This window comes from Bacillus rossius, chromosome 5, assembly GCF_032445375.1.
Source record: "Bacillus rossius redtenbacheri isolate Brsri chromosome 5, Brsri_v3, whole genome shotgun sequence".
Taxonomy (NCBI): Eukaryota; Metazoa; Arthropoda; class Insecta; order Phasmatodea; family Bacillidae; genus Bacillus; species Bacillus rossius.
The window spans coordinates 73,384,954-73,399,938 of record NC_086333.1 but is presented as its reverse complement, the minus strand read 5'-3'; the positions used below and the strand labels follow the sequence as shown (position 1 = coordinate 73,399,938).

The 14,985-nt window shown below is 37.6% G+C and overlaps 1 protein-coding gene across 1 annotated transcript in view; it reads right to left on the bottom strand.

Moving 5' to 3' along the window:
• The window catches only part of LOC134532300 (uncharacterized), a 211,913-nt gene that overhangs the window by 134,165 nt on the left and 62,763 nt on the right, over window positions 1–14,985 (bottom strand). The window lies entirely within an intron of this gene.

Genomic DNA, 14,985 nt, shown 5'->3' with positions numbered 1-14,985 from the left:
ATCACTGAACTTTCTGTGGTTCCAAGTTTAAGGTATTAAGAAGGTTCGGTAGATCAAACTAATTATTTATTATAAGTTAGTGCTAAGGGGGATCGTCATCTTGCATATTTAAATATTTTCATACCGCTTACAATTATTAAACTTGCATGCTAATTTTTTGGTTTAAAATGGAATAGAACTTAGCTTTAGCTTTTTTTTTTTGAAGTAAACACTTGCAAACTGATGCGGTTATGTTAAGCTAGTTGTAGTCGCCAGCGTGAAATCATACGTTTTTTGATCGCGGCGCTTACAGACTAGAGCCTGTTAGAAAATATGTGATTTTGAAAAGGTATAGAATGTCTGGAAGTTATGATTTATGCCTTGAAATGCAACAAATTTGAACAAATAGTTAAATATTATAATTATAGCAAAAATATGAAAAAAATAAAATTACAGGGCCTAAAATCCCTTAACGGTCTGTATGAATTTATCAATCTGTAAAAGAAACATTTCTACTTCAAAATATTATTTTTCTACAGTCTTCAATATCCTTCACAATATATTTTCTTTAAGATCATGTAGGTTAAGGGCGATGTGTTTGTAAATTTTGAAGATGAAATTGAAAATTGTGGGTATATAAAAACATATATGTGTAATGTATTTAATATTTGTTTTGGCGAGCTGAAAATGTAGGTTGATACTTTTCTTTCGGGCTTAACGTCTTGCGACTGCAAAGTGATTACAAATTGTGAGACATAACGACACAAAACAACATAATATTGTGTAATGAATCTAAATGACCCATTGTAAGCAACTATATCACAATTTGCATTAAATGGTTTCGAGAAAACGTTTTAAACTTAATGGAATATGTTCAGACAAAGACAGTATCACAGAACCTCGAGAATGTTATTCCAAAGTGGAGTGATGTTGAAGGTGATTTTTCAAAGGATTTCTATGTGACTTTCTGGTGACTGGTGTCGTAGGTCCGACCGATGCTTTTGTGGTCAACCTTTACTAAAAGTCCGGCCTCTTACTTGCAACAACATTTTCTTTTGTCTCTGACACTCCCAGGTTTTGCATTAGCCACACTTGGGGGGGTATTTTAAAACTTGTTGTAGCCCAAGTCTTTATTGAATCGGTGCCTTTGTGAGTGGATTTAGTTAAGGTAGGATGTTTGGCGATAAGAGGATAAGTGAGCAACGGTGGTAAGGAAATTATGGTGCCCTGTTTGTTCCAGGAATATTTGTTTGAGTGAATCACTTGGAACCAAAGATTGAGTCTGGTGCTCAAGAAGAAAATGAAAGTAAGGGAGTCAAGCAAGTAATTCATTATGAGCCGAAAAAAAAATTAAAATTTTAATAGTAAAAAAAAATATAAATAATTACTTGTAGGTGTAAGTAGGTGAGGGGAGATCAGAAACAAGGTGGGTAATGTATGTGAATTTGTGTCTAGTGCGAGTTCTGAGGTAATAAATGTGGCTGTATTGGTATTTGTGGTATGGAAAAAAATTAGAAAATTAAGAGATTTTTATATCTGTTGTGGTTTTATTTTTAGAATGTGTCCTTAAGGCAGGTATGTCTTTGGGTGGCGTGTGCAAAAACAAATTATGTAACTTGAGACTCGTTGTAATTTTGCTTGAATTCGGTCTTCTCAAGTAAAACAAATCTTCGTTTTTTAAATGGGTAAGTTATTGTTCTTCTTGTCTGGACCTTGGCATATTCAAGCCTCCTATATGCTTCGTAATCCTCACTGACCAAGTTAATTTTGTAAATGGACACTCGTGTTCTGTCCATGGTCGTCTGTTAACTATCTCAACTGAGCGATATAGCGATCTTAAAGGTTAACAAAGGAGAGGAAAAAGAAAAGATTGGTCGGTTTCATTAGTCTGTGACTTACCTAAGTGAAGAGGTGTTTATTATGTTCTTTGTGGAACGCCACGCATCTGGTGAATGTTTCTGCCTCTCAGTTTCCCTTGGCTATCTCACTTTACTGCCAAGCGATGCCATGGAAGCCAAAGGGTAAATAATCAGGCATCCTGTAAAATTTCTAGTGGCGTGTTTTTTTAGAGCCGCGTCGATAAGATTTACGAGGGCGGATTCGTCCATGACTGGGTGATGGGGGGGGGGGGGGGCAAGCTTACTTTCCAGCTGCAAAACGGAGCTACTATCGAACGGGGCTGAGATCTACAATTTTAAATTGTCTCCCGAACGGTGTTGACTTTCGCTTACCTTCTCTATTGGATCTTGACAGTGTGCAGTGCATGGAAGCTTTATCTGATGAGGTTACGAGCTCGGTTGAATGGTTCGAATAACGAAAAAAAAAAATAAAGAAACTTAGTGACTTGGAGATAGTGGAAAATCTCGCACTGTTCGTTAAACATTATGGACACATCATTTCTACTCCTCAAAAAAAGTTATAACTAAACTTTTAAAATAAATTGGATGCAACAGATTTAGACTTTTCATATTAATTTAAACAAAACTGTGCAATATAAAGGGAAAAAAATAGTAGGAAGGTTTTTTATGTCCTGGGATGCAGGATCCAGACTCCAGAGCCAGATATCCATGGCGTCCATCTTTGATTACGTAATTTCCGGTGGTCATCTTGGATTACGTAATTTCCGGAGGCCATCTTGGATTACTTTCATTTCCAACGACCATCATGGATTACCTTGACCTTGACCTATGACCCCGACGGCCATCTTGGATTCCATCTTTTTGTTTTCTAGAACATACCGCCATTTTAATTATGAGGTAATGTCCACCCTGTTGAAAATTCGTAATTATTAACTTATAAATCTGGAATTTTTTTAAATTGATTAAAATATATTTAATAAAATTTTAATTTAAAAACCCGATAACATCATCAATTAGTACCCCAATTCTGTTCGTTGCACTATTTGTTATGCGGGTCCCGCCAGCATCTGCTGGAGGAAGATATATTTTCTTGTTTAGAGGATACTGCCATCCTGATTTCATCTAATGGATGTCGTCATCTTTGTTTCTGGTGTTAGTTCCTAACGTACGTAAATCTCACTATTTTTAGTGCATGTAAAGTTGAGTTTCTATCTCCTCCCAGTGTTGTTATGAAACTTATAGACCAAAAAAATATCAAATTTTTTAAATCCACAAAATCCACAAAACATTTTGTTTATGATGGTGGTTGTAACCAAAATTTTTTCTTAAAGACATAATAATTTATAATATTTATATGTTCAGTCTGAGATATGTAATTTATCAATTATAAAATTAACCGTCTCATTGTAGCGGATTCGATGGTAAAAGTTAATACTTTTAAAATATATTATCAAATTAATAACTTTTCTTCCATCTAATTGAATTTATTTAAATTTTTTCAACCATCTTTCACCAATCAGGTCCAGAAAATCTCACAGTCCTAACTCGCAAGTAATTTTTTTATGAATGGTTCTTCTAAGCATAATCACTTTTGTGTATTCGTGCTTAAAAGCTGCATGGAAGCATATATTGAAATTTTTGCGTATATATTATTTTTCGTCTGGTTTTTAATGAAAGAAAAACACAGGTATTCTCAATCATACATGATAATACTAATTACAGACACAAATAAATATACTTATATGTGGAGTATCATATGTGCTTCCCTCTCTACGAGAAATACCATATACAATACATAACGTATAATTTTCAACATTATATTTGATCGCTACAGGGTATATGACACAGTCGCAACATTCACCTTAGCCATTATCGCACCAATGCTACGTTATATACCACGTGTGAAACGAATAAGAGGTTAGCGATGTAATTGAACTATAACAAGTATTCAATGATGCAAAATTTTAGTGGCACGATTTTGCTTTCATCATGGGTGGGACTGTTGAGGAGACAAACGGATTTATCAAAGAAGTTTAACGTAAATAATATTTAAGTTTAGGAACTGTTACGGTAGCATATTTATGTACGGTTTGATGTTTGCTGTGGCAATACATATGTATTACAAAATTGACGACACAAGTTAGTTTTAGTAACATTTTGAATTAAATAATTATCAAAGAATTAATCAATGGTTTAAATGACCCAAAAAATTAAAACTTTAAAAAGTTATATTTAATTTATCAGTGAAATATATTATTCATATTTCACTGACAGATTATTCCGACCTACGGCCGGCATTCTGACATTCCCCTCCCACACGTGAGCCCTACTAGGGTAGGGTGGTAGTAACATTCCAGTTCGTTTTGTTTACATTCCAGAGCTCATTTAAAACAGAACTGTTAGGGATCACCCCCTGTTGTCTGATCGGGAGGGTGTTAAAAATTCGGCAATGACCAGCGGCTGGGGCCACCAACCCAGCATAGTCACCGCCTCAGTACCTGTACCACACTCAGCTAACCAGACAGTTGGCTGTGTCCTGAGCCCTGAGACTTTATCAGCACTGCTGGCGCTTACCCCGGTATACCACTATCACACTGTGAACCCGTGGTCCGGTGGAGGCCTATCCAACCTCTATAGCTATCCAGGCTAGCACCGGAGCTGTGTTGTCGCTCACCACGTCGACTCCGCATTGGGCTAGGGAACCCTTGGAGCCTGCTCCAAGCGATCGGAGAACCACCACCAAGTACGAGTCCTACCCAATCAGAATCCTGGGCCTTGGAGAAAACCTCACTGACAGTAGTTTATTTAACACGCGTGTTAATTATTCAGTGGTTGCTTTCCTTTGACGTCACTGATGTATAACGCGGCTCACAAGTCCCGCGGATCTTAACAGAACACACGCCGCATGATGGTTCGTATTCACACAAATACGGCACGTGTTTCGGTACAGGGCAGAAGCCGTGATTTGGTGAAAAGAGGATGTCAGATATAAATATGAAGTAATTTTTTATAAGTTTTCATCATACGTCATGAAATGAATTTCAAAGGAAAAATGATTGTCACTGTAAAATTACAGGGAAGAGTAGAGACTATTAGAACTCCAACTTTTGCACATCAAAAAAAAACTGAACATTTTATTTGGGTTTTCATTACTTTCTAATTAAGTCAATTGTTTCACGGTTTCATTAAAAAACGTGTATAAATACGTGCACATCGAAGTTATTAAATACATCAAATAAACATGTCAACGTTTGTATGAAATGCATGCTTACAAGTAACGCGAGTGCGAAACCGGCGTTAAATATGTACATATGCAGAGACGACTTCACGCACGAAAAAGGATGGCTCATTGTCCCGTTACGCACATTGTCCCGTTACGCTCGCGCCGCATCCATCTCTCTTCCACTCGATTGGAAAAACCATCGATTTGACTTTTTCGAGGCACATTAAACTTGAAACACTCCCATTCGTTTCCTACTTTTCCTATCATCGTCCTATCCTTAACAGAATAACACAGATTGGAAGAAGTTAAATAGCAAACATGTACAAAAGTTATAGTTAAAATAATCTCTTCGTTAAAATAATAAACACATTTGAATTAATGAGTGCAAATAAAAGTAAGTTTATCAATTAAATTGTTGATTTCATTTCACTCCTTTGTATCCATACAAAATAGTGATTATTCAATAAAAATGATTCAATTTTATTCATAAAAGTGTGCAATCATTTCATCAATGTTTTGTTATGACGTTGTCACGTTAAACTATCGTCCGTAAACCGACTTTACAGACAACCAATTTTTTTTTATCCCGGAAAGGAGGGGGGGGGGAAGGGGGTCTGGACACCCCGGATCACCCCTTCCCCAACCATCCGGATTAGGTTCCTGTTCGGTGGAGCATGCAGAACACCAGAAGCCTCCGCGCGAGTGTCTGTGGTCAACCGTCGCTGAGTTCCCTCGTCTTCGCGCCGCGACATCTCCCCGTGACCCCTTCCCAGCCTCCCCAGACACAACAGCGCCCTTCGGGTGGCCGGGATAGGGAGGGGGGAGAGTTGAAATAGACATAGGAATGCCGCGCGCTCGACGCGGGGACAGCATTTGTCTCGGGCCCCGCTCGCAGGTATTTATCATCCAGACGCGACAGCTTCCCTCCGATGGAGAACAAGGAAAAGAAAGAAAAAAAAGAAGAAAGCAAGAAAGGAAAGAAGAAAAAAATAACCCCGAGATCTGCTCGTCTCGGACGGAAAATAGAACATCAGTCCCTTGTCGTTGTCGGTTTTTACGACTGAGAGATCTTCACGTGTAGATCGGCATTCCTACTCACATTTCAAATATATCCTTGGGTTTTATTATTTTTTTTTTATTTGTTCACCAGGCCCGTTATGACAGCATTAAAAAGTAATCGATTTTTTTTGGAGAAATTCAACAAAACGTATCTATTTATTTTAACTTGGATGTAGGAACAAACATATTTCTTATAATAATATTTAGGTCAGATAATATTTATGACACAATAAAATATATACCTATATTTTTTCTACAATGACCGATATTATTAACATTTTACTTAATGAAAAATAAAAATTAAATTAAGGATTAAAATATGTAACTATCAAATATTATGCTTAGAAATAGCGGCTATCTGCTTGATATAACTTTTTCATTTTAGTTCTAGTTATAGGTACACACAATACACCTGAAAAAAGGATTAAAAAAACGGAGTTTCGGAGTTAATCACCCTGGGCCAGAGGCTAATTTTTTACCTTCCGACCGCGAGTAGAATATTAAACCACGAGACCATACTTGAATTGAAGATTGTTCTGTAAAATCACGTGTACTGCGAGATTTAAAATTACATATACGTTTATATGGCTCCAGAATATCAACTTTCTGAAACACAAATGACGCAATGGAGAAGGTTCCTCCAAAACCACTTGCCAATGTATCAGTGTTTCAAACTTTACCACTTTACTATTTATCAGTCTTTCCAACTTCACTTGTATTTAACCATTTTAAGACCTGTGCGTCAAAAAAATAAATAAAAAGAAACATAAACTTTCAAACATAAATTTTTTTATGTATTTTGTTTGTAAAAAAATTATATGCCACATTCAAAGACTTAAGCCATGAAAAGTCTCGACTAAAAATGTTCGGTGAATGCTTTCTGGCAAGAAACTTTAGCAACAGCATATTAAAAAATAAAACATTCTAGAAAACAACGAGTTTGGAGTTGAATTTAGAATGAAAGTTGTTATTCAGTTTAATATTCTGTATTTTTGTGATAAAAAATTTCTTATAAAGAGAAAAATATTTTCAATATTTTTTTGACAGTGATTGTATTAAATTAAAGCAACCATCATAACAATTGATACAGAGAGTTGATCTCGAAATTAATTAAACTTTCTTGAAAACGACAGTCATTGTAGGTTATAATAAAAACTTCTAAATATATTTTTAAACATAAATAAAACTTTTAATACCTTTTTTTTTTCAAGAAACATTTTTTGTTTTCATTAATTCGTTTTTGTGGACACGAGCTAGGGCGAATTGTTTCGGGATGGATAGTAGCGCCGACCGAGGAGAATAGTGCGTGGATGGCCGCATGCCCTCAGTGGTTTTATATATAACCTCCTTGGGACCTTCATCTCTTGCGGGGAGAGGGGCGGGGAAAGAGGGTCCGGTAGGAGAAAGGTGCCAACAGACCCCACTGTTGTTTACAGCAAAGAACTACGTCAGTCGCGAACGCTGAGGTTTCTCTCGGGACAACTTTGCTCTATGCGTTCCGTCAAAGAGCGAGGGAAACCGGAATGGCAACTGACACGTACATAGATTCCTCATCATGCTCATTACCCTCATCATCCTCAACAACTTCAATATCTTCAACATCTTCATCATCTTCATCTACCTTATAACTTTAACGTCTCTATCATCCTCATAAAACTCTTAATTTTTTACTTATTCATCATCCTAATCATCGTTATGGTGTTAAAAAATGCTCATATTACTCAATTCCTCACTTAGACTTAAAAAAATTATCGTACTCATCATCTTGATGATCGTCAACACTTTTATCATCATCATCATCATCACGATACTTATGACCATCGATCTCACTACCCTTATTTCCTTACTCGTTAAGTTCATATATAATATTTACCATTTTGAACATCTTAATCACTCTCATCACTATTTTTTAAAAAAATTTCTTCTATTATCATCCCGATCATTCTTGAAGTTTTTATTATTCCCTGATAATTAAATATCTGAAATCGCTGAGGATACAATATAGTAACAGTCTACGCTCAACTATTTGATAACCGTGCTTGATATTAAAATAATAAAATTTTTAAAACAGGGATTCCCTTATACTAAATGAGATTCGGTCGTATTTGGATGCATTTAAGTACGTACATGTATTTAAATACTTCCCAATTTCGTTAAACTTCGCCATAAACCTCTCCATTCGCCCAAATTTTTCTGTAAAGTATCCTTTTAACCACTTAATTACGTTCATTAACACTTGGAGAAAAAGCGAACGTCAGCTATCGTCAAAAGTCAATTGTTAGACCATAGAGTGTAAGACATTTGATCGGAATAAAAAAGACAACATAATAGTAAAGTACAATGCTGACAATACCGAGGCAGTTGAAGCACAAACACACAGTAAATACAGAGATAAATGAACTATTCCGGATAGCACAGCAGCACGCAGACTAACCCAGTGATGAGAATAGACTGGTATCCGGGACGACACAGCGACTGCGGCACGAACAAGCATCGTACAGGCTGTTATAGCAGTGATTTCAGTTTACATTGTGTTACATCTTCCATGTCCCATGTGTTATAGCCGGTTTTGGAACTGATTTTCAACAAGGAATTTTAATAAAATACTGCCCATCATTTAAAATTTTTTTTTAAACAGTTTATACTTTAAGGTCTCCCTCTGACTGTGTAAACTTTGTTTCTCGCCATCTGCCACAAATGGTAAATACCGTTTTTACACATTTCCTTTTTGACGTGACAACATATAATAAATCGATGAACGCTGGCTGTACGCACGAAAAAGGATGACTCATTGTCCCGTTACGCTCATTGTCCCGTTACGCTTTGTCTTGTTACGATCATTGTACGCTTGCCCCGCAACTATCTCTCTTCCACTCGATTGGAATAACCATCGATTTGACTTTTTCGAGGCACATGAAACTTGAAACACTCCAATTCGTTTCCTACTTTTCCTATCATCGTCCTATCCTTAACAGAATAACACAGATTGGAAGAATTTAAAAAGCAAACATGTATAAAAGTTATAGTTAAAATAATCTGTTTGTTAAAGTAATAAACATATTTGAATTAATGAGTGCAAATAAAAGTAAATTTATCAATTAAATTGTAGATTTCATTTCAGTCCTTCTTTTTATCCATACAAAATAGTGATAATTCAATAAAAATGATTCATAATAGTATGCAATCATTTCATCAATGTTTTGTTATGACGTCACGTTAAACTATCGTCCGTAAACAGACTTTACAGACAACCAATTTTTTTATTATTTACGTTACATGCACGAAATTACATCCACTAAATGCCGCATACCGAGAGATTGAAGCGGCCCGCCACCTCGTACGTCGCTACGTCACAGCCTTCCCACCCCTCTCTCCTCTCTCCCCCTTCCTCATTGAGTTTGTTTCCCCCTCCTGCTCTTTCCAACTTCCCCGCTGAAGCTCTCCGACCGCAGCGCGCTCTTTGCGAGGCTACCTGTGCCCCGGGCCGTTTTGAGCTTGGCATACTTTAAGCACGTAATCAGTTAGCTTGTTAGGCTAGGACGGCGCCGAGCGAGACTTCGCTTCATGAAGGGCTTTAATGAATTTCTCTTTGTGCGGGCACGAGATGGTCCTGTGTAAAGTAAGTTGTTGTACAGTCGTGGGATTCCAGTGAGTAACGTAAAGTTCATATTTCGCCATCATGCAGGGTTTTGCTAGGTTTGTCTAGGACCCCGACTTTTTCGCCCTAATTAGTTTTTTTTTCCTGGTAGTATGTTTTCCTTACGCGGTTTGCATCGCCGCTTTTCACGCTCGTCGCCTGATGGGCTTGTCTGACAGTTTCTCGTTTTCGTTTGTGGTATGTGCTTTAATTCTTGCTTTAGTTACCTTAAGTGCTCTCGTAATGGGTTTCCTGCCAGTGTGACGTTTTTGCTGTTTTCCGCCCTTTTGGCTTTGCGCACTGCCACGTGTAAGGTAAGCGCTCCCACGGGCCGACGTTGGATAGGGACATATTACACTGTTCACTATGAACTGTTTTCGGCCACTTTGGCTATAAGCATCAGTTTGTCCCCTGATATATAATTTTTTTCTTAAATATTTTAGAGTTAACATGTTTATCGTAGCACCACGCGGCGCTCTATTGTTGTCTCTAGTTTGCATTTAGTATGCGCCATATGTTACCCCAGGCATTCGTAATGTGTAATGTTAGTTTGGGACCTTTCTTCCTTTTTGAACTTCGTACTAGTCAACATTGTCAAACGTGAATTGTTACTATTTTCATAGCGCAGTATATCGCACTGATTGTAATTGCTTCTAATCTTTGTGGGACCTGAGCTCCTCGCACTCTTGTCTTACTTAACTTGCAAAGATCTAATGTCTACTTGTTCGGAGCCTGACTGGCCAAAGTCACTATGTAATATTGAAATTTTGTCAAACTTTTTATCAAACAAAAAGATAAATTATTTAAATGGATGCAGATCCGAATTTTATATCCAACTTATATGTTTTATTTGTTTATCATATGTTTATGTATAGCAATCATTCATACTATAATGTAATAGTTACCGCAATACCTACACAAACACAACTAGTTCTGTCTAGCTGTCCCTAACAGAAAGGGACTACAGTTCTGTACACTTGTACAATAGTTAGGAGTGTACAGGGACTCTACGAGCGCCGTTTGTAACTTGGTGTGAATAAGCAGGTTCATGCCACGGTGCAAGATAATGTATTACACATAAAAATGATTTTTTTGCGTGGAGTCAACGCACGACCGAAGTGTAACTACTTGCTCATAAAGTATATATAGAGAAACTTATTAGTGTTTTTTTATTAAAGTTCAAGAGATAATAAATGGTCATAGTAAGGATGCGAGTATTATTTTAAAAGAAAGAAAAAGAAGATAAGACAAACTCAAGCAGTGTACCGTAGCTTCAATGCGGTGTCATTTATAACTCTCTCCTGCCGTCTCTTCTTCCAGCTGTTATAATTATAATTAGAATGTAGCATGCTCCGCTACGTACCTATCCCTAGGGACCGGAAAAATTCGCTGGTTCAATGACCTGCAAGATGAACTCCATAGTTCTACGTACATACTCGGTCAAATGTCCCCCACTCATTAGCAGCTGTCTTATGAGACGTTCCAGCATAGCAACCTGTGATTCGATAAAGCTTTGGTTGGGTGTTTATCATTGGCCCAGACTCATCCAGGTGAGTTGTGAGCCAATATCAGAGGCAGCACTGAGGAATAAATATTTGTATTTTAGCCTATCGCGAAATGAGTTCGCTAATTTTTCCGGTCTCTACCTATCCCCTCCTCACTGCAGTCTTTCCATTCGACCGCTAGCGCATGCGTTGGAGTGGCGTCGCCGCTGACGCACTCTCCTCCTCTACTTGTTCCCCCTCCACTTACCTAACTATTCCCCTCATGCGATAGGAATTTTCGTAAAACTCGAAAACTGTAGCCCCCTCGGTAAAGACGTTTTACTTCAAAAGTATTTTTGAAAATTTACAATAAAAAAACGTTGTGTAACATTTACAATTTGTTTTTGAACTGTGTTCATAACTGCGTAAAGTATCGTCGTTTCGATTGGACTGTTCGTCGCTAGGGAGCGTTGCATGAGAGAGGTGAAGTTCGTCCTCGGCTAACGTTTGGCGTCACCGAAGCCGCGACAAACTGGCGGCCTCCCGTCGAAGGAATCGAACGTACAAACATCATTAACGACGATTCGGCCAGATCGATTCGGCAATTGTGTGTGTGTGTGTGTGTGTGTGGGAATACAGTTGAAACCATGTATGCACATGCGACTACCTAATGAAAAGGCGACCGTACGAGTTATTGATCCAAAATCATCATTTACCCGAAAATTTTCTAATTTCGTTTCTCGCTAGTGCGAATTCGTGGTCAGAATAAAAAAAAACACCTTTTACAAAATGTTCTCACATAGCCAAAATTTAATTTTACAAGATATATTTTTTCACTTTTATCGGAGCCGTTTAATGAACTATTTTAACGAGCTTCCAAGGCTTGTAACTCTTCTACGAATGTAATGATTGGATAGTCGACATAGCTCCTCTGGTAGCGAATTCTAGCGGCGGGTGCAGAAACTACGTGTGATTCGAGTAAACTAATGTATTTGTAAACATTATCATGGCTTATTTATCACGCCTGGCATTAAAGAACTTTACGTTAAATTTCGTGTCCATGTTTCATATTAAGTTTATTTTCAACACGAAAATGCATGAATTTGCATTTAGATGTTGAACACAAGAGTGGCGAGTACTGAAAGACTCGTCCACATTTTTTTTTTAATTTAGAAATAACCACAAAATAACTGTTTACGACTGTGTTTGAAGATTTTTTTCCTTTCACCGAAAAGAGTGTCTACCTTTGCAAAGCAGAGCACGGGATCTTACGCGTGGAAGATGAAGTAGAAACGTCAGTAATGAGTTCCAGGAAGCAGGAAGAGGAGAAACGAGGTTCGCAGGAAGGTAGGAAGTGAAGGAAAACGGAATGAGGGACGAGCTGCCGTATTAAGCAGCAGACGTTTCCTCCAATCCACGATTCGATTTTCCTTGGAGCGGAAAAATGCCTCCGACGAAGAAGACGTTTGTGGGAGCTTGTCACGGCGCGGGAGATGAGAAGGGTAAAAAAAAAAGGGGGGGAGGAGGGTATAAAATAAGTGGTTAAAAAGAGGAAGGACCGTTGGGTTTGAAGACCTCGGAGGAGATACGAGCAAGCGAACGGCCCGGCTACGGGCTGGAAACTAAAGACACAAGAAACAGATGGGAAACTTTTCTCATAACGTGACGACGCTCGTCGGATCCGACGCGGGCGATAACGCCCCTAGTTCGTGGATCCCCGGCCATGTCCGTCTTTCTTCGGCCCGGGTGTGGCTGGCGTCCTTAGCACATCCCGACATGTTGACGAAAAACTTTGGAAGGCGCTCCAAAAGAAAAAAAAATATAGGTCACGTGAAAAACATTCAACCCACGAAAAATCCCGTATAAAGTTGGCCCTATATATATTTGTCTTTATGTCGTTAGCTTTTTTTTTTTGGGGGGGGGGGGGAACATAGATAATTTCATTTTAAAATTATAATATTAAAATAACAGAAAACTTCTTGATGAGTGTTACTGACCGATAGCCTACTTATATTTTTTTGTAAAAATCCTAAGTTTTTTTCTCTGTGAGAACCAGCACATACCAGCAAAGGCGTAGACCGAACATAAAATGTTAAAATGTTCAAGAGTGTCCAAAAAAAGAATGTCCCAGTTATAAAAGTTAATAGTATCAACTATAAGCGTTCTAGAGTGTTGGTTCAAATTCACAATTGAAGGTAACTCAAAACAGTTTTAGATAAACGCATGTGCAAATACTTTGATATTTGTTCGTTGCTGCGCCACCTAAGCAAAATTAGCGAATCCTGAGCGCAATTTGTATAGGGTGAACCTGTAAGTTTTTTTTTTTTTTTGGCAACAGGATGGAGCTCCTCCTCTTTGGAATCTCTTTGTACGAGATTGGTTTAACGTGGAGTCCCTTACCGGTGGATTGGTCGAGATGGTCGAGACGACAGAGCCCCTTTTCACAGGCCTCCACGCTCGCTTGACATAACGCAATGTGATATTTTTTCCTTTGAAAGCTTTATAAAGGATCGTGTTTACGTTCCGCCGCTACCTAATGATTTACCAGAGTTGAGACACAGAATTTAAGAGGCTATTGTTTCAATTATTCCGGACGTGTTAACCAACGTGTGCAAATGATTGAACATTAGGTTAGTGTGTGCCGTATAACTAAAAGTGAACATATTGAATATTTGTACGAAAAATTAGGTTTTTTCCTTCGATTTGATCTATGACTTTTTGTAAATAATCTAATTTAAACTGTTATAATATACCATTGAAAATGGGACTTTTTTTGTGGAAATACTTTATTTTACATTAAAAAAATTAACAAATTTTTATTTATTTTTACTAATAATATCTCAAACATTATAACGGGATGAGAAAAAAATTTATTGGTGACTAAAAATTGGTATTGTTCGAAATTGGGAAAGTCAATGTTTTTGGTATTCCAGCTAAACTGCAAATCGGTAAAGCGCGGAAGTATAATATTCCTTGAGCTTATAAGTTATAAGTAGAAACTTTTGTGACACAAACTTAAGATAATGTATATTCTCTCCAGTTTGTCGACAAAGATGGTTGAATATCCAACTGAAGTTGGATCCGCAATCTTCAATTCAGTTGGACTGCCCGGCAAATGTATTGTCACAGCGAGCATTCTTGCAGGCAGAGAAGATAGAAAATCTACGATTGACTAAACTCTTGTCAAACATCCGAATTATTCGTGATCGTGCATTTTCGTTTTTTTTTCTCTTGTAAAAGCAAAAGTTTGCTTACGTTATTTCATTCACTTACAGCAACGGTAAGATTGTATCTTTTGTATATTATTTTAGGGAAATGAAAATTTAGTGAGTTCAGCGACATTGATATGATGTTAAGGTAGTAGGCCAAACTTAGTTGGTTATCTACAGGTACTAGATCAACAAGCACTAATCAAAAACTTATTTTGCCGTACATTTATTTAATCGACAGTCACTAGATTGAGCACTAGACCAAACACCTGAAAATTAATTTTACTTACAAAATGTGTTAACTATGATAACAGGCTTTGATCAACAAACACTATACTGACAGACACTTGAGCGAAAGTCTTTTTACTGACGGACATGATACCGACAGGCACTATACCGACAGGCACTAGAACAACAGGAACTTTACCGACAGGCACTAGAAAAACAGGCACTTTACTGACATGCACTAGACTGGGGAAAAAAATTAATCTCACTGGGAAAAGGCGTAAACTATAGCAAACATACAGCTGACCAT